The sequence below is a fragment of the Sciurus vulgaris genome (genome assembly GCF_902686455.1).
Source record: "Sciurus vulgaris genome assembly, chromosome: 16".
NCBI lineage: Eukaryota > Metazoa > Chordata > Mammalia > Rodentia > Sciuridae > Sciurus > Sciurus vulgaris.
Window position 1 is genome coordinate 52,104,782 of NC_136477.1, and position 21,271 is coordinate 52,126,052.

General features: G+C 42.0%; 1 protein-coding gene across 16 annotated transcripts in view; it reads right to left on the reverse strand.

Annotated features, from left to right (window-relative positions):
* The window catches only part of CACNA1D (calcium voltage-gated channel subunit alpha1 D), a 317,150-nt gene that overhangs the window by 225,297 nt on the left and 70,582 nt on the right, over nt 1-21,271 (reverse strand). The gene's annotated exons all lie outside the window — the stretch shown is intronic.

The following is a 21,271-nucleotide window of genomic DNA, read 5'->3' on the forward strand; positions in this document are numbered from 1 at the left end:
GAAAATGATCCCACGACCCTCTGATCCAAAATCCTGAGTGTCTTAACTATTTTTTCCTCCTATACCACAACCAGTCCCAAACTCGTCATTCTACTTTTTAACAATTCTTTAATCCTTCCAGTTTTGTCCATCCTGTCACTGCCACAGTGCACAACACCATCATCTCCCCTGAAACTACTCCAACAGATGAACAATCTGGCTGGCCAATTCCATTCTTGCCTTTCTCCCTGGATTTCCACCCATGAATCAAAGCATTATTTCTACAGCATACATCACTGTTCCCCTTAAAACCTTTTAGTGGCTTCTCACAGTCCTTAGGACCAAATTAAAGCACTTACCATGACTCTCCATGATGGAGGCCTGTGGTCTTCAATCCCCTGCTCACTCTCGCACCAGTCATATGGCACTCCATCTTGCTCCCTGAACTATCTGTGCCCCGAGTAATCCTCCTGACTCTTTCCACCAAGAGAAAGCCAACACAGCATCCTGGTCTCCTTTACCCACCAGTGTCTCCAGGAAGCCCACCTTCATTCCTCAGACTATGGTGGGTCTCTATTCATCTGCCCCTCAGTATCTTATATTATTTAATGACTCTAATTAGGTTATAAGATCCATGAAATTAAAGACAATATCTGTCTTGTTTTGAATTAAAGAATTTGGGTTTGGTCCAGTTGTTCACTGGGTAATAAGTAACCTTGAGCAAGAATCTTATTCTTTCTAGATCTCAACTTCCTCATCTGTAAGATAAAAATATTTTAAACCAGTCTATCTAATTCAGAGGGTTACAGAGGTGACAACAAAAAAGCAGCCTATGATTTCTGAAGCTTTCTATAAAAATGTAAAGGATCATTACTGTTGTTTTATAATACTAGTAGATAGTATCCAGTTCTTATAACTATCTTTGTGACTATGATGACTTTAAAACACTTAAGTGGATTAATTTTGCTCTAATGTTTTTATACCATTCTCATCACTGGAGACAGTACAGGCTATCACAAAAACTGAATGAGGAATTGTTGCTTGAGAGAATAAAGAAAACTAGGGAAGAGTCAAGAGACTTCTGAAAAACAGGATAGGGCCCCCTGGGATTCGGAGCTCTGTCTTTCAAGGGAGAAAACACACACACACAGAATGGAGGGAAGGAAAACTCAAATGAGAAAATCCTCTTCTTTCCTTTGCATGAATTCCTCTAGCAAATGCATTTGCCACAGGGCTGTCACCCAGCCTAGGAGGGACTGATGCCCTTTCCAGTCTATCCACAAGGTGTGCGCCATGTCACTAGGATGCTTAGGGGAGTTCCCCTTTCAATGCTGTTAAGAGGCAAGAGCTTTCTGGCCCGTTGCACACAGATCCTATATGTCGTTTAGAGCCTGTTTTGCTCCTGAGACACCTGGAACTATTTAGACCAAACGTGGAAGAGAAAAAAGGATCTGGAAAGAAACAAGCTCTTGGAGGCAGGGTGTCTAGGTAGACACTGGGACAGGGCCCTGCAGTGTGCCATGTTTCCAGTTGTCATGCAGGCTTCTCACTGCCTGCCTGTGTGGGTTTCAGCTTCATGTGTGGATCAGGGATAAAACTGTCAGCTGTGCCTCCCTCATTAGAAAGCTGTCTAGGTTTGACAGGGGGACATAAAAGCACTTTGTGAAAGGTACAGCCCTGCATGCTTGTGACAGGGATTTGCCATGCCCTCCCAGGAGGGCCTCACCAGGGCAGAGCAGGGCCCTTAGCAATTTGGCTCTGGGGAGGTATTATGAAGTGGCTCAGACCCTACACAGGAGGAAAACAGAGCTCCCCTGCACAAGGACAAGGTCTTCACTTTCTCTCCTTGAATCAGGTGTTCAATTCATGTGACATGAAAAGCACGTTAGGGAGGTACAATCACAAAGCAGTCTTCCATAATGCTGTGATGAAAATAGGTCAACCTGCTTTAAGATTCAAACCTGGCCTCAAACCAGAGTCTGTTTGTTTGCTTGCTTCCTGTCAAAAAATTTTTTCATAAGAAGGTGACAATTCTGGCATCAGGACTGTAAGTGGGCCAGTCACATCTGCTAAAAGCAAATCCAAGCTACACACTGTTGATAAACGACCCAGCCTGACTCCCAAAGTCCTAGCTCCTTATGTGGGAATGTGCCTCACACTATAAGGTTCGGGAGGGATGACACTGGAGGCTCTCTGGGCAGGCAAGACGCCTCATCTCAATCATCAGCACTGTGCTTCACCTTCCCATTTCTATTCATTAAACTTGTTTTATGAAGAAAGCATTTTACAGAAGTCTAGGTGTGATTAGACAAAGGCAGTTCTGACCCACATTAAAAATGAATTAGGCAGCTCAAATTGACACATCCCTTTCTTTGAAAAAAAAAAAAAAAAAAAACTGAAAGAGTAACAAAAAGGCATGAATCAAGCTTTCCATTCTTCAGGAAGGCCTCAGGCACAGGTATAATTTTGGGATCTGTCTATTGAGACATTATATTTTTTCCTCCAAGTCACTCCTCACCTTTCTACCACTCTATTTCCAGAGCAGAACCAGGATTCTCCAATACAGTCATTTTTGCCACATGACTAGCAGAAGGGTGGGTACACTGTGCAGACCTACACTCTTTTAAGTCTTTCATTAAGCAACCATGCCCAGGACAGCAGTTGCAGCAATCCACTTACCAACCCAATCTTTCAGTTTTCCAAGAATATCAAAGAGATTTTCTTTGACCTTCAAGGAACCTCCAGTTAAGCTGGAGAACAAAACCCCAACACAACTGGAACCATGAGAAAGCAATCAAAGACAAGCTCCCTGAGATTAAGAAATGACAGTCTTCTTTCTTTCCATTTTCTGTCTTGGGGCATGTCAATGTTGAGTGGCAAAAGGACAGATATTCGGGTGGACAGGCAGAGGAACAGAAGGGCTTTAAATGCAATAAAATGTTAAATATGGAAATAAGCAGTGAAGATTAGGCTGGCTTTAGATAACAGAAAATGGGGACATCCCAGAAGAGAGAGAGCATTCATCCACCTCCCTCCCCCACCCCAATCCCAGACTGCACATATCTCAAAGCTTCTTATGACACATAACAGCAGTAATAACAGCTCTGTTGGTATCTGTTGCTTTCTGCTTGCTGAGGGTAGAAGCCATGTGTATGTGTTCACTGTTACTGTTCTCCCTCAGTACCTACTAAATGATCAGCAAACTACTGAATGAAAAAGAATGGCCTAGAAGAGCAGGTGAATGAGAGTGACGACAACATGGGGTGTCCTGATCTCACCTGGATTAGGACCTGCCTGTCTTGGCTTGTTTCCCTAACACACTACATGCCACAGTCAATGTTCTTCTAAGAGAAACCAATGCCCTTGGCTGCAGAAACTAAATGTTTTCCTTGTACTTTTCTAAAAGGGACTTTGAAAAACTATGAAGGGGCCCACCCTCTTCTCCCTTGATCTCAACTACATCAAATGGGGAAACAAATGATCTTCCCAATTCAGCATTTTTGTACCAACCAAAATGCCAAAGCACCTGCCCACATCCCTGCCCTCTGCTGGATACCTCACATTCACCTAGCAGAGTTCCTAATGTTAAATGGAGTGCAGGCTCACCAGGGAGAAAGCCCCTGAGGAGAGACCCAACTGATGGTTTTGCAGCCACAGGAGTCCTTACACTGCCTAGGATAAGCAAGGACTGCTGCTGGCACAAGCTGTTCTCAAGTCAAGCTGGGCAGGGGTCTAGATTCAGCTTCTAAGCAGCCACCCCTGGAAACAGGTAGAGATGTATATTTAGGTTGAGACCTATACCTGAAGATCATGGGGTTTAAGAGCCCTGTGGAGAAAAGACAGCTCAGCTGCATTTGGCAGGTGTTGACCAGACAGCCCCAGCTCCCAGCTGGCTAGAAGAATGTGCCAAAGTTTATCCCTGGCGGAGTCAGGGAGGGACCAGGCAGGAGAGTGACAATGGAAATGCCTGCTCGACACAGATCCAGCTGCAGGATCCTAGAAGGAACAAATCTAAAAAATCTTCTCTATTGCATGACTGCATGCCTATGGATGTATATCCACACCAAAGTCATTTTATTTCATGAACAAACATTACATATAGGTTTCCAAAACCAAGTTGTAGGCAGGAATGATACACAACCCTGCCTATGGGATGCACGTGGTCCAAGGAGATCAGTGAGCCATGCTCGAAAACAGTGAAGACTTTCAAATTAAAGGAAACTTTCCCCAATAAACTTTACATGATTCGGGAGTTTATTTTTTTTTTTTATGTAAATCTACAGGTTAACCTTTTTCTGAGGCTCTCAAGGTACATATTCTTCCAAGGGTAACAGAGACTGAAAATCAGAGGTAAAAGATACACATATACACAAAATCATGTGTACAATATCAGGGAGTTCCCTGATCACCTCGAACCCACTGCAAGGTTCCTAAGTTCCATGGATCCCTGTCCCTAAGGAAAGTTGGTTTCCCCAACTTTCCAGGCTGTTTGCACCAACAGCACCAAAGCAAGGAGGGATGAGGAGGGTTATGACATCAGGTTATCCCTGAATCACAGCCTGCAAAGGGGAAGAACTCAACTTAGCTGCTGCTGAGCTCCCTAATGCTGGGATTCCTTCTGAGCTAACCTTACCAAGGGATGCAGTCCTGACCCTTCTCATCTGATACTTGTTTCTCTGCCTAGAATGCTTTCTCCTGCAATCTCCAAGTGTTCAAATTCTAGTCGCCCTGTCCAAGTCAAGCTCAAATACCCCTCCTGCCAAAGTCCTTCCCACCCCCAATTGCCATGAGGAAGGCCTCCTGCTACTGAGGGTCCAAAGCACTTTCTCTGCCTTCTTTTGGGTCACCATAAACTTTATATATTGAATGATAATGCTTTTGCATACATGTCCCCTCTCTTTAGACTTGGATCCTAAAAGGTTGGGCTTGTACATAAGCTGAATATTAAATGGGATAGCCCGGCTAAGGACCTTAAATATGAAATGTTTGCTGCCAAGTGAAAGACTACTCAGTAAGAAAGCCACAGACAGAAAGGCAGAAGGGGACTTGTCAGTGTTAGGGAAGCCTATTCTACAGAAAGGGACTGCAGGTGCAGTTTACCCTGGTAGTAGAGCACTGGCTTAGAATATGCAGGACCCCAGCCTCCATTTCCAGCAGGACCCGTTTTCCATTACACTTGAAAAGCAAAGCAGAGCAAGAGAACTGTTAGAACAGTCACACAGAAACACAGAAGGATATATTCCCCCCAAGATAAGAATGTTAAGCAAGGGTGCAGAGTCTGTGCATACAGCACAACAATAATCAACAGGAAGAGGCCCTCAGATGTAGGCTGACACAGAAATTAGCATATGCTTGAGAACAGTTGGAAGGCTCCATTGGAGACAGCTGTTTCAAGACAACCAGACACTATCCTGATTGTCAGCAGTAGCCACAAACCTAGAGCTGTGAGCAAAACAAAACCAGTATCAATCGGTTTCTCTGTTAAAAGGACCAGTCCAGGGGACCTTCTAACATCTGCACCTGAACTTTAGCAGGGAGCAGAGGTGAGCAACAAGACAACAGGAAAGGTTTGAGTTCCAGTTCTGCTTCCACCCAGCCCTGGGACTGTTTGCCTCTCCATGGGTCTCAGTTTTCCTACATTTAAAATGTGAATATTGGATTAAAACTCAATCTTTTGAGCCCTGAAGTTCTAGAATGCCTCTAAAAATTCAGCACTCACTCTAACAATGGACAGAGCCCTGAAAAAGTTACAGAATAAAATGTTAAGATAAGGCTCTTTCTTCTCCTGGGATTAGCTATCTACTTGGGAAAATGAGATACAAAAATAACTGTTGGGTAACAGAAATCATATGTGTGTGCTTGCAATGTGGGCATGCACCTGCCTAGGAGAGGTACAAAAAGAAACATCCTACAAGGTTAACAGTCATCTCTGGACTACTGCCTATGGGTAACTGTTAGAGCTTTCTGTGGATTTTCACAGTTTCTATACTGACAATGTATTTATATAATCATTTATGTATTTATTATGCATTTATTTAGATAAAGGCATCAGTTCTCAGTGGACTGAGGAGGAAGTGTGTATCCATTAGTCACACATCCAGTATAACAGGATTCTATCATGTTTTCATGACAAGCACAAGCCCTCACATATGTAAGGCTTAGCTTGTACTAAGTTTTCTTATTCATTGTTTCTTCTGAGCTGCATAAGCCATCCTCAAGATAAGCAGAGAAGTGATTAGTGGCCCCATTTGGAAAGCAGGATTCTGACAGGCTGAGAAAAGACATCTGACCTACTTCACAAGGCCTCCAGATTGGTCAGGTGGCCAAACCTGGATCTTCCAAGAAAGTCAGTGCACTTTCCTTCATCTGACACTACTTCCCAATGTCATTTCCTGAATAAATGTCAATGGCTGCCATGTGCCAATCACTGAGTTGAGCTGTATGTAAACTGTATATATAAAGAACTTGAGAACTAAAGAAGCTGAGATGGAGGCACAATTCCATTTTTAGAAATGAACTGCTATTGAAACACAAGAAAGACAGACGTATCCCATTCATGCATTCATTTAACAAATATTTCTAAGTTCTGACCCTGGGCCAAGAACTGAACTAAGCATGGCAAAATAAATGCTGAGCAAAACAGAGGTGGTCTCTGCCTTCATCCTAGTACCAGAAAAGTCAAATGAAGTTATAAGGTTATTAGAATGCTTTAGCACAAATCTGTCCCTGCACCTACAGGAAGTCACAATTCATATTCTACAAAGATTGTCTTTTTCTTCAGACAGGTAAATAGGATTAATTCAAACAACCTTTATGTATTTTTGCCCAAATAAGCACCTATCGTGTGCAAAAGCCTAATAGCGGGTAGCTAGGAGACACAGAGCAGCTGGCCAAGTGTCTGCCAAATGCTTTCTCTATCCACTGTGCTAGACATTATGAACCACTCCTAACCAGTGCCAAGCACTCACTGAGTGGTCCTGTCAGAAGAACAGGAGAGCCAAATGAACTCAAACACATCTCAAACCCTGGGGCAAAAAAGAAATAAAGGAACGCTTCATTTTTCACCTTGCTAACTTTATGGGCCTCCCATTTATGACATCAAGTATTCCTCCACAAACCCCAAAACATTTTAAAGAAAAAAGCAGGTATAATCTTCATTTTTCAACCACAGCACATCCAGATGATACCAAATCACTCCTTCATATAAAGAACCTGTGAGGAAAAATACACCATTTTGATGATGAGCTGTAGGGCAACACAAGCCATCTCACCTACCTGGAGCACATTTTTTATAAAATCCAAAAAGTAGCAGCAACCTGACCACCTAAGGGGAATAAACCTTTTCATCTTTCTGCAAGCCTCACCCTGGTTCCTTCTGGCCATTGTTGCTTTGTAAGTTTCACAGAACCCCAGCAAAGCATGTGGGACCTGGACAGCATTGCCTCAGCCTTGTGTTCTTATAACAAAAGGCTCTCCCTGTGTTTGGACCAGACACTCAACAGTACAGTGTTAAGGGAATGGACTCAACAAATCCAAGCCACAGGCCCTTCCCACCCTGCTCTAAGTCCTGCTCACTAAGACAAGACCAGTCAGCAGCTGGTTGGGATCCTAAGTTCAGGACAACCACTTACGTGAACAATATTTTTTTAAAATCTCTAAGTAAATACAGTTTTATTCATTTCTATGTTAACCAGAACAAGATAAAATAAATTCTCTCATGAATCTTTATAAGAAACAAAATAACCACTTCCAAAACCTTGGAAAGGATATTATTTCCTAAATGATACAGTATTTTGGTTCAGATGTCATTTAAAGGCATCTTTAACTGTGGTGCCCTGTAATAACAAGGTCTTTTAAGTAAAAGAAACCAAAATAGAAAACTACTTGGGGAAATGCTTCAAAATTAATTAAGGAAAGAGAAATTTGATCATAATTAACTGAAGTTCAAGTTATGATTTACTGCTTTTAACACGATTGCTCAGTCCATCTGCTTGATTCCAGAATGTCTTTTCTGGTTATTTTACATTCGTTGAATGAGCCTGCCAATGTCAGCTTTAGCATACTGTTTAAAGTAAAAATATTAGTATTCTAAACTGCAGTTTAGAACACCAGCATTATTCACATGAAGTTACCTACAGTCTTGGCTCTAAGAGCTGCTCTGAACTAGTCCCTACATAGAGAGGTGAAGGCTAACTCTAGATCTTTCTCCTCCTAACCCTGCATGTCCACTCTGTAGCTCAGGCCTTGCCACAGGCTATCAGAGTGTCCCCTCTCTATCCTCAGTACACCAAATCCTAGTCTAAGCCTTATCTCTTCCTTAACACTCTCTGCAAATAGCTTTTTGACTATGGTACCACCTCTGCTCTCCCTCTCTCCTTCACTCCAGCTGAATACATCCTAAAGCACAACTCAGACTGATCGTACATCAGCCCCTAAACACGCTACATAATTCACAATGCCCAGTGCAAAATTAAAAAGCAGGGTCCCTTGTTTTAGAAGTACTCAGAATTTCAAGATGACGACAACAGAGCATTAAGCCAAGCATGAGGCAGGCCCTGGTTACCTGCCCGGAACACACAGCCATGAGGTCTTCCCTGGAGAACAAGTGCCTAAATAATCACAACACTACACTTCTGACTGTCATTCAAGGTTCTCTACAACCTGGCTCTGCCGTGCCTCCTCCTGGTGGACCTCACACTTCAGAAACACTGTTTTCGGGTTCATCCTTCACCATCCTATTTGTTCATGCTCCCTCACCAGCAGGGAAGAGGGTTCTCTCCTCTGTGCCCTCACCTGACCCCAAACAGACTTCTGTCTGGGTTGCCAGGACTCTTTATGACAGTCTTCCTCTACTAGAGTAGGAAGCAGAGCCATGCACAGAACCTGGCAAAAAGTGAGCATCAAGAATGAACAAATCCCCTCCTTCTTCCTCCCTCTGCTTCATCATTCCTTTCCTCCACCCTTCTTGCTCCCTACAGCTATGACAGCTAACCCACATGCCTCCCTCAGGCTCCATACAGCCCTCCTGTGGGTTCCAGCTGGAAGGGTCAGCTCTATTCGGGCTTCCTGGAGGGTCTCACTTCCCCACACTCGGCACTCTCCCGTATTCCACTTCCTATCACAGTATGTGTACCCTTAACATGTAGACACCCCAGGAATGGAGCTTTCCTCACTCCTTTCCAGCTCCTCCACGGAACTATGGGGCGTTTTATAGAAGAGATTGTCCACAAGTAATTTTTGATGAGGTAAAAAACAGATTAAATTTTCTCCCGCCATGGCCTGCTTCCTTAACAGATCTCTCCCAAACACATGAAGGCTGCAAGTAAGTTGAATGAAAAGCTCGTAAAAATATCAACGGTGGTAGAATCAACTTAATGTTTTAAAGGAGGACCTTGGGAACCAACATAATGAAGCTGAACTCCTTAAGGGCTTAAATGAAGGCTGAGAAAGGCTTCTGGGAATTCAGTATGCCCACAGGCCTACAACTCTTTGCCTGGGCCACCCCACAGTCCACGAACCTCCAGGCAGTCACTGTTAGCATCTCACATGCTGTGTGTCCCACTCCACTTCTACTGAAAATCTCCTCTTCTGTGGGGGGTCCTTTCCTTGTGTGATTTAGGAAGAGGTGACTTCATCCTCTGTCACTACAGGGCCAGAATACTCTATTCTCCTGGTCACCATGAAAAGGACAGAACAGACTGCCCCAAGTCAAGCACTCAGACAACTCCATGGACTTTCTCTAGTTTTGCTATTGGAAAAACACTGTTGCTTTGGTCTGGGTTGCCAAGCTGTTTGGATATGAATTTGGGACTGCCTATTGCCATCTTACCACAACATCTGAGGAGAAAGCCAAGCTTAGACCACCACTGCTGGGGCATTGTACACGACATCCCTCCTCACTGAGCTTCATGTGGCACTTGAGGTCAGTTGCACCCTGACTTCCTTTTGTGGTAATGAATTTGAGTCTGAGTGGGTACAATTCTTCAGGAAAGTAGCTCTGAGGAAGCTGAGACACCGGAATCTAGCAAAACACTCCAGACTACATAGCCAGTGAACAAAAGGACCAGGAATCTTACCCAGAATTCACAAATCTAAGATGGGCACCACCAAGCAGAGGCTTCAGAGTTCTGAGCCCCTGCTACAAGATGAAGGAGGAAAGTATCATTAAAAACTGTACTAGGAATAGGAATTAAAGCAACTTGCCCTTAGAATGATCCAAAATAAACATGCAGGTGAACAATAGAAGCATTTATCAGTTCTACTTAGAGAATCAAATGAATGGATGTGAAAATTTAATGGAAAAAAAGGACTGTGGTTATTTGCTAATGACATGGGGTAAATTCTCACTGGCTGCTACTCAGGCTGGACCAGATGTGAAAGCCAAAAATAAGAACTGTGGCAAAAGCAAGTTCAACAAATTCAAGAACAGTGTGAATGATGGCTCTATGATCAATTATTAAGGGAGGTCACACCTATCTGAAGCACATTCCTAAGTTTTTAAGGTGAAGGCAGGAAGGGTCATCAGGCCCTCCACAGGGACTCCTTTAATTCCCCCTCGGCAGCAGAATGCTGGACTGGAAAAACCATTAGTCTGATGGAAGATGGAGATTCTCATGTTTTTACAGGAAAAGATTTCAGAAAGCAATGACTCTCTGGCTCAATAGCTTTTAGTAATTTTGTACACTGAAGATTTCACCAAGAATCCTCTCATCTACAAGATGAATTTTATATAAACCTATTAAAAATTTTAAAGGATACACTCACCAGAAACCTCACCATTTTGTTTTAGAAAAGTAAACAAGGTATGATAGAAATAAGTATTTCCCAGTAGAAAGATTGGCATACTCCCTATGTAGGTTGTGCATCTTGTCTGAAGCCAAGAACTCCAGGGGAAACAACAAAAAAAAGGTGCAACAAGGACCATGAGTGCTGCCTGCTTTATCAAGTTTCAATGGAGAAAAAAAAAAAAAAAAAAAAATTGGAAAAAGATAGCCTCTTCCACTAATGGTGTGGGAAAACTGGAAATCCATATGTAGCAAAATGAAATTAAACCTCTTACCCTGCACAAAACTCACCTCAAAGTGGATCAAAGATTTAAGGCACTAGAACAGAGACCTACTAGAAGCAAAAGTAGGCCCAAATCTTCATCATGTTGGCTTAAGACTCAACTTCCTTAACAAGACTCCTAAAGCACAAGAAGTAAAATCAAGAATCAATAAATGGGATGAATTCAAACTAAAAAGCAGCTTCTCAGCAAAGAAAACAAGAATGTAAAGAGTCTACAGAATGGGAGGAAATCTTTATCACATGCATCTCAGAGACAGCACTAATCTCCAGGATATATAAAGAACTCCAAAAACTTAACACCAAAAAAAAAAAAAAAAAAAAAAAAAAAAAAAAAAAAACAATAAATGGGTTAAGGAACTGAACAGACACTTCAAGAAGAGATATAATTGATCCACAAATATATGAAAAAATGTTCATTATTTCTAGCAATTAGAGAAATGCAAATCAAAAGTACTTTTAAGAGTTCACCTCACTTCAGTCAGAATAGCAATTATCAAGAATACAAGCAACAATAAGTGTTGGCAAGGATGTGGGGGGAAAGGTACCCTTTATAAATTGCTGGCCAGGCTGCAAACTGGTGCAACCACTCTGGAAAGCAGTATGGAGAAAACTTGGAATGGAACCACCATTTGACCCAGCTACCCCACTCTTTGGTTTATACACAAAGGACTTAAAATCAGCATACTACAATTCACAATAGCTAAACTATGGAACCAATCTAGGTGCCCTTCAACAAATGAATGGATAAAGAAAATGTGGTATATACAATGTAATACATAATGGAGTATTACTCAATCTTAAAGAAGAATGAAATTATGGCATTTACAATGAAATAGGTAAATGAATAGAGCTGGAGAATATCGTGCTAAACCAAATAAGCCAACCCCAAAAAATCAAAGACTGAACTTTTCTCTGATACATAGATGCTGATCCATAATGGCGGGGAGGGTGCTGGGGAAGAACAGAGGAACTTTGGATTGGGCAGAGAAGAGTGAGGGGAGGGAAGTGGGGGTGGAAAGGATGGTGGAATGAGTCAGACAGTATTACCCTATATATATGTATGATTGCATGAACTGTGAGTGTGTGTACAGCCAGAGGAATGAGAAGTTGTGCTCCATATGTGTACAATGTGCCAAAAATGCATTCTTTTGTCATGTATCACCAACTAGAACAAATTGTTTTAAAAGTTTCAATGGGGAGAGAAGTTTCCCACAAGACAAAAATTTCTTCCCAACTACCCTGTCAAGACAGCTTTGGAAAGATAATGATAATAGATTTATAAATGACTAAACAGTGATGAAAAAATTAACAGAAAAAAACTTTGCCAGTTAAGGGATACTTTTGCCTGTTTCTAATAAGCCATACTGAGGACTCTCTTAATGACCTGTTTAAAATAATGACTTAATTTAATCACTAAATGCTGCTATTATCAAACACCAGGTCTTAACACATGAATGACTATTAAGTGTCTAGCAGGAATTTCAGATAAAAGGACTAGTGATTTTTTTTTAAATGGTGTGACCAGTTTTTTTTTTTTTTAAAGCAACTATCCAACTACATTCAACCAATTATTACAATTATTTTTTCAAAGTTCCACTTACTGTCGTGAAGTTACAGATAATGACCTAAAAGAGCACTGTTATATGCCCACTGGGCTGGGTAAGCCTGCTAATTTACATCACTCTGAATACCTTCCTTACCAGCAATAAAAACTGACCAGGACTCTACAAGCCCTACATAATAGTGACACCTGACAGGTATTCATATCTCTAATGAAGGCAGAAAGCAAGTCAAACCACAAATGATTAAAGCTGACAACAGAAGTGAACATAATCCCAATAAATCCAGTTCATGTCCATCACTGACAAATAGAAGCTGCCCTGAAGCAATCCTACATCCCAACTGCACCCCTTTGCTCCCCTGCTGCCTTACACAGCTACACCTCCAGCCTTGACTGGTGCCTCTGTGAACTCTCCCCTGACCTTTACCTGTACCCCCATCCACACAGCAAGTGTCTCTCTCTCCTTTGAGCCTCCATAGCTGTTTCTGCACAGCAAAGTTATTACAAAAATAATGTGGTGCCGGACTTCAGTATGCAAACAGCTGACAGCACTATACTGTGAGCTCCTTTTCAGATTTCACCTGCCCTTGATCCTCTCTTGACACCACAGACCAACAAAATGTCAGGCACATCCCAGGGGCATAGTGGAGTTCAATGGAGAAGATCTGACACCAAGATGTGCCTGCCCTGAACTTCTGTCTCAAGACTTCAGTAGGGTCATGATGAAAAGACACCAAGGAAGCCAAATCAGACATGTAATGGAGGACAGGAGGAGCCTGACACATATTTTTGAGCAGGGGTCTCATCCTGTGGGCTTCATACAGTTTTAAGCCATTTCAAGTTTTGTTCTGAGCTCTCTCTGGACTGCTTCTTTATAATCCCAAAAGTGCCCAAACAAGCTGGTGGGTTGCGCATGCTTGTGTGAATTAGTGCAAATGAGTAAAACCAAGTGAAGGAAACGTGCAGGAGCAACAGTGAGAAAAAGGACGTTCCCGTTTGCTGGGGTACGCAGGTGACTGGGGGCGGATGGGTATTTCAGCTACTCAAGGGCAGAGCCTGAAATGGTAAAGTACATGAAAGGGCGGGTCTCCTGTGTAATTCAACACAGAAGAAATCGGTTAGGGGTTTTACGCATTCCCTCACTCACCTGGGAGAACTTCACCGTCAATGATTTTGACCCATACTTAACATTTTGTGTTCAGTGTAAACTGGTTGACTTTAAAAGTAAAAATAAACACTTCCCTGCCATCAGTGATGCTCTCAGGGACTAATGGGAACACGAAGGGAGGCAGACATCACAAGAGCACCTCCTTGGGTGTAGAAGAGAAGGGACGTGTATGCACATGGAGTGGGCGAGAGCATGAATGTGCACAGCAGAGAGATGGGAGAGAGGGCAGGGTCCTTTTCATTTAAAGGAGAAAATAGATGAAATATATACTTAAAACTGGGCATCTCTGAGGAGCAGCTCAGGATCCTTTTACCCTCCCTGTTCTATATAGCACAGTGCAGTGGCAAGAACACTGGGTGCCAAATCCAGAGAACCATCGTATAAACCTGCTTTTTGCCCAGAGTCAGTCAGTCAGTCACTTGTTTATTCCTTTATTCTTTCACCTCAGAATAGTTTACAGAGCAGATGGTAGTTCTGGTTGCACAACAATGAGAATGTCATTAATGCTGCTAAAGTGTACACTTAGAAGTGAATAAAATGGTATATGCCAGGTTATATATATTCTGCCACAATTAAAAAGTGTAAGGCATGTTTGTTATGTGTCAGTCACTGCGCACACATTGTTCTCCTGTTAAATTTATTCAAATATTTACAAAGTTCATTTTGTGCAATGAACTATTCAAGAAACTGGATATACTGAAAGAACAGGAAAGTTCTCTGCCCTCAGTTCTCATTCTGTGAGAAGATGACCAATAAATAAGATAAAGAAATAAGATGTGCCATATTGTAGACAGTGATAAGTACAGTGGAGAAAATGAAGCTAAGAAGGGTGGTATGAGTGTCAGGAAGCAGGTATAATTTTAGACATGGGGGTCCAAGATGACTTTACTGAAAGGATGACTTTGAGTAAAGATCTAAAGAGAATGAGAGTTAGTCATGTAGGTATCATGGTGGAAAAGAACCTTTTGCACAGAAGGCCTTGCAGGAACACAATCCTGGCATGTCTGAGGAACAGCAAGAAGTAAATGTGGCTGGAATGGAATGGAGGAGAGGCAGAGCAATAGGAGATGAGCTGGAGGCCAAGGGGATTCACACCAATGAGCAAAACAAACACAGGCCCTTCCCTGACAGCGATCAGTATAGAAGATAACTATATTAATGAGGAAAAAATAGAGCAAGAAAATAGAGAAAAATGTGGGAGAATTTTTAAAGAAATCAGTGAAGACCCAAAAGAGGTGACATTTAAGCTAGAAATTTAATGGAAACTTTTTAATGTATCAAAAAGAGTTCCAGATGGAAAAACACATTTGAAAGCTTTGTGGCAAAAAGTGTTTATTATTTTAAAGAAGTTTAAATGGCGGTGTGGCTAAAGTATTAAGGGCAAAGAAGAGAGTGGACAGATGCAGGAGGAAAGGTGGGACAGAGCCTCGCACAGTCAGCCCCAAGTCTGAGCTCTGTCCCCATGAGAACAGTCTATGAAATAGTGTTCAGATTGGTAACATGTTCAGATTTGTCATTGAGAGACTACTGGCCACTGTGGAGAAGAGACTGGAGGCACAAAAGATGAGAGTAGCTTATAGGAGGGCAGTGGTAGTAAGATAAAAGAAGTGGAGAGGCTCCGAATAAACCCAGAGGCCACGGGGAAGAGGACAGGACCATTCTGATTCTGATGACAGGATTAGAGATAAGAAGGAATCCAAGGAAATCTCAGATTTCTAGGTGTCAGAACCTAGGTGAGTAGGTTGCCACCCACTAGGACAGGGAAGTGGGGAGTGAGCAAACCTGGAGGGAGATCTGGACTCCATTTTAGATATGTCAAGTTTGAGGTGCCCTTGAAACATACCATTTGAGATGACTAGTAGGTTGGGGTAGAGATATAAACAGCTGTCAATAGCAAAAATAAAGAGGGAGACACAGATGAGAAGAGTTTGGTAACCTCAAATCAGTCCATGGGCTAAGCAGTAATTTCTCATCTGTAAAACTGGGGTGCAAGGCATTTCCAGTGATTTCTAATCACTCAGGATAAGAGTCTCCAACCACCTTTTGCTTTACAGAATATTTGCCATGCAAGCCCTGGACCAGTCATGGTCCCATCAAAGCCTGGTACGGTCATAATCATTATCACATGGGTCTGGCTTTTTCATAATTAGGCCTTCACAATAAAGTTTGTTTTTTCATGCAGACATACAGTTTGGGAGGTCTAAAAAAGACAAGATTATTTTCCTGTTTAGGGCTCATAATTAATTTAAAGATGTACCAGCAGCTGGAGTAACTTGGGACAAGTATGGCTGTCACCCTGGGAGCAGGGCAATCACAGCCCTTCCTCTTCCAGCTTCCCCACCTCCATCTCGGCCTCCATGCCAACAGAGAAGACTCATGACTACCAAAAAGGCATGTGTGACACTGCAGGCTCTTGGTCATACATACCCTGCTAGTTTGACCATCTACAGCTGTGATTTCTAAGCAAACAATCCAGGGAGTTGAGCAAGTAAATGAATACAGATGACAACTCTCTCCAGCCACCCATTGCTCCCATCTCCACCTCATGGCCTAACCTAGTATTTGGAGGAAAGTGTCTGCTAATGGTGCCAGGTTTATCTCTCTAAATAATGAATCCCCTCTTCTTTTCCTTCCATCAAGTCAATTCACATCATCAGAAAGAAATCCATAGCCAAATGCTGCCCTTGTAGACTGATGTTCGACGTCAGACACACAGGAAAAATCTAACACTTTGCCACAACACACCTGGTACTAAACTCCCTTTCCTGCTCTCTCAGCTTAAGAACACCCAGCCCTGCCAGCCTTGACTCAAAGCTCTAAAGCTCCCCAAATCACAGGTGGCAGACAAAGGACATGTCTTAAGAATGTTGGAATGTTTTCACAGGGGAGCTGTGAGGCAGTCCCTGGACCTGCCACAGTTGCTCAGAGAAGGGTATGGACTGGCCTGAGAGTTGTGCACTGACCCCTGGCTGGACCAATCTTATGGACCGTATCACAGGACACAATCTGACTCATCTTCCTATGCCCAGCTCCAATCTCTTTTTCCAGAAGATTTCCTTGACCATTTTTAGCCTTTGCTAATCACTCCTTCTTTGAAATCACAGTACTTAAAACTTATCCTGTCCATTCTGCACTCAACATATATTGCAGAGTGATATAGACCATAACTTGTGCTTCCTAAAGCCTTGTGTAACAGCGTTTGAGTCCATGACAGTACATATTGTCTGAACAACTGCTTAATTTCCTTGAAGCTGAGATCACTTGTAATCTTTCCTTTAAGTAGGTTTTATGAAGGTGGCTACTGTTGACCTTTAGGTTTTGAAACCGACAAATTCCTTTAAGATTTTTTAAGTCCTTGTTGAATACATTATTTAGTAGCACCCCATATACTTTCTACAGCTATACCTCAGGGCAATCAAAATAGGAGTTCAACTAAGTGTCTCTGGATCAAAGACAAGTAATCAATTATTATGTGCTTACTATACAATTTGAAATTATACTCATTGTGTATATAAAGGCATTTTAGAAAGAGCCTTGCACACAAAATTAGTTGTTTCTCTTTAATTAGGAGATCCAATTCCTCCAGAACATTCCATTCCAAAGCACTCCAGTTAAGTAAATTTTTTACTGAAAGGTAGTCCTTGAACTTTGTAACAGAATAAATTCCTGAAAAAGACTCTGTAGGTTGAAATGTAAATCAAATCTAATTTTCACCACAGAAACAATATTATATTAGACCAAGATGTTCTTGACCAAAGACCAATTACCAACATTTTAAAGGAATAACTATAAAAATTTCAAAATTTTTTAACTGCAAGTAATCCTAAAGATCATTTGTACAACTACAGGTTGTCATCATCATAGTTATTATTAAATGCCTTTTATATACCAATAATCATGCTAGATGCATTCTATATTCAGCATTCAATTTCTTGCAATGGCCCTATGAGAAAAAATTTCACTTTAAAAGTGAGGAAAGTGGTCTAGGGTTGTAGTTCAGTGGTAGAGCACTTGCCTAGTACATGTGAGGCACTGGGTTCTATCCTCAACCCCACATAAAAATAAAGATATTATGTACATCTACAACTAAAAGTGTTTTTTTAAAATAGTTATTAAAAAAGAGAAAAGTAAGGCCTATGGTTGCTGTTTCGACTAAGACACAGTAGTCATTTAATGCCAGGGCAAGAATTTAAACTCAGGTATTTGGTTCTAAAGTCAAAGATATTTCCAGTTCCCCAAATCAATCATAAGTAATACACTGTGAACTAAAATATCTAATGTAAATTAAATAGGATTACAGAGAAATTCAAAACACTATCAAGTGGATTTAATCAGATTTCTAAGGCAGACCATCTCTAAAGGGCTAGAAGACTAATGGAAGGAGGAAGAGTTGAGGCAGGGTATTTGAACAGTGAATTATTAAATTATTAGAGCCTTCACTGTTTACTGGGAACCAATTCATTCAATAAGATACTTATTAAGTGCCCTTATAGGTGATATGAATGCAGCAATAAACAATCTTGCCTAGGAGAGTGCACATTCTAGTGACAACCACCAACCAGGAAATACATCTATAGCCAGATAAGTGCTTGGGAGAATATTCAGGGTGAGTTGGATGGGACACATCTCTCCCAGGGCAAGGGGATTTGTGAACCTGAGTTGCATATGGGAGACCTGAGCTGAAGGTACATGAGATAATAGCTTCTAAGTGGATTTGAAGCCCCAATCTAGATAAGATCACTGAAGGAGTGAGTACTGATGGAAACAGGAGAAGGTCCAGCAACTGTGCTCCAGAGCACTCCAACAGAAACATATCAAGGAGGAATCGGGAAAGAGACTAAGAGAGAATAACCAGTGAGATGAGGGGAACACCAGTAGAGTGAGGTATCTTGGAAGCCAAAAGAAGATAGCACATCAAGGAGGGAGACTGCTATGTGGGGCAAATATGAGGAATCAAATCCAGTGAGAGCTGAAAACTGACTACTAGATTGAGCAACATGTAGATCATTAGTGATCCTAATGAGAGCAGTTTGGATGTGTGGTGGGAGCAAGAACCTGATGATAATGAGTTCAGAGGAAAATGGGAAAAGGAATAAGAAACCATAGATACAGAAAATAATTTGAAGAATAAGAGAAAAGAAATGAGGTAGTGTATCATGGCTAATAAGGGATCAATAAAGGGCTACCTAAGAAACAGACAATAATTGCATATTTGTGTACTGACTAGAAAGATCCAGTACAGAAGAACTGACAAAGCAGGTGAGAGGCAGAAGAATTATACTGGCATTTACTTTGACAGGCAAGACTAGATAGATGCAACCTGGCATGCAAAGGAGGAAGCTGGCCATGGCTTGAGGCATGGGTGGTTTACCCATGTAAACAGGGGAGGCATCAATACCTGTGGACAGAAATGTAGGCAGGTGAGTGGATATGACAGTGGGGGCTTATACAAACTCTCTTCTAGTAGCTTCAGTCTTCAGGGAAATGAGAAGTAAAGCCATAACTGAGAGTGAAGATGGGAAGGAGGTGTCAGAGGTTTCAAGAGAGAGGAGAGTATGTAAAATCATTGTCTAGAAAGAGAATGATATACACAGTATCAATGCCAATGGTATTAAGTTCTTGCTGCACGTCAGTGATCATTTTAAAGAATACTAATCACATGGCTCAATGATGTTTCCATCCATGCTTAGCTGCATGGGTGCAGGTACATAAGGGGGTGACAAACTGCAGTTAAGCAAGTTTGTGATACAATTTTATGATACAAGCATAATTTAATTTCCAAATTTCAACATTCACAAGTTATCACATTATCACATTTGATCCAAACATTACCCCCATAGGTTCTGCCACCATTAAGGAAGACACTGAAGCTCAATGATTTTAAATGACTGACTAGTCATGGGGCTGGGTATGCTGACTCCTAGACCAGTGTTCTGCCCTCCATGCTTCTTTCAGTCAGAAAGGACCCCATAAACCAGAATTCCTCATCAGCTAAGAACTCCTTACTCAAGCCTGACTTGCAAAACTGGCAAAAGCCCTGGCCCCTTGTTTCCGCCTAAGCACCACCCAGTCCCAGGCAATGTACACAAGACATTCTATAGCTACCTGGAAATTGATCCATTACATTGTCCACTACAATTAACTAGTTATTATTGAGGATAGTCTAAATTGTAGACATCTGACTTAAGGTCACAAAGGCCCCTTTACATGAAGTAAAATCAGTAATTTACTTGGAAGAGACTTCAAGGTCTGATGTTTATGAACACCCCAACTAGGAAACAGGTGCACATCTCTGTAGCCCCTTGTCTAGCATCACAGGAGGTCAGGAGAGCAGCAAAGTCTTGTTCACAATGAGATACCATTTATTCCCTACAGAGCTTGTATGGACAGTGTAAATAAGTCTTGTACTTTTAAAGTGTAATTGTGGGCATCAATAATAAATTTCACATGAGCCAAAGTTAACTTCAGCTATGAATTATTGGTAAGCATTTACAGAGTGTGGGTATCATGCATTAGGCACTATGCCAGGCACTCCATGAACTGTGGTGAGCAAGAAAGATCAGCCCCTTTCCTCATCAGGATTATAGTCAATGGAATTTTATTATACAAGATTCAAGAAAAGTCAAAGGAATTAAGACTGGAAAAGCTACTTTAGCCAGAAGTTTGCATATGAAATTATACTGCTGTCTAATTTACTGCTCTCCTCCTTGGGGAAGACAACTGCTACCCACATCCCTTGTTAACAGAGAGCTAAGTAGTCTACCGTGAACAAAGCAGCATGCCAGGCTCAGTCCTAAGCCCTGAAGGAAGACAGCAGGGATGACAGAAGGGAAAAAATTAAGACAGACCTTTGCCTCAAGATGCTTAGCATGTAATGAGAGAAATACCCATAGAAAGAGCTGCCTAAATGGTTCTAACAGAGGCAAGCAAGATGTTGCAGGAGCACTGAGAAAGAGGCCAATGGGGTGGTGGTGGGGCACATGCCTGCTCCCAAGGCCCTCCTCTGTCCTCTTCCTTGCAGCAAACAGCTCCATGCATCCAAGAAACAACTATCCACTGCTTCCCATCTGCAGGCACCATTCTAGACACTGAAGGCAGCAGTGAAAAGGAGTACCTGTCCTCTAGGACATGAATTCCTGGTGGAGAGTGGGGATCAGGTGAAGAGCAGACAATAAATGTCAGGTGCCAAAAATGATTCCCGTGGGCTGGCAGGAGGAATGTGGGAGCTGTTCCTGCAGAGGCTGGTCAGGGAAGACCTCTTTGAGATTAAATTTGAGCAGACACCCCAGTGATTAGTGAGCCAAACATACATTGGGGGAAGCACATTCCAGGTAGTAGGAAGAGGACGACAAGAGCCTGTAACCAAGCACGCTTGACATTTTGAAGAACAGCAAGGAGTGCTGGGGTTGTGGCTCAGTGGTAGAGCACTAGCCTGGCATGTGTGAGGCACTCAATTTGATCCTCAGTGCCGTGAAAATTTAAAAAATAAAGGTATT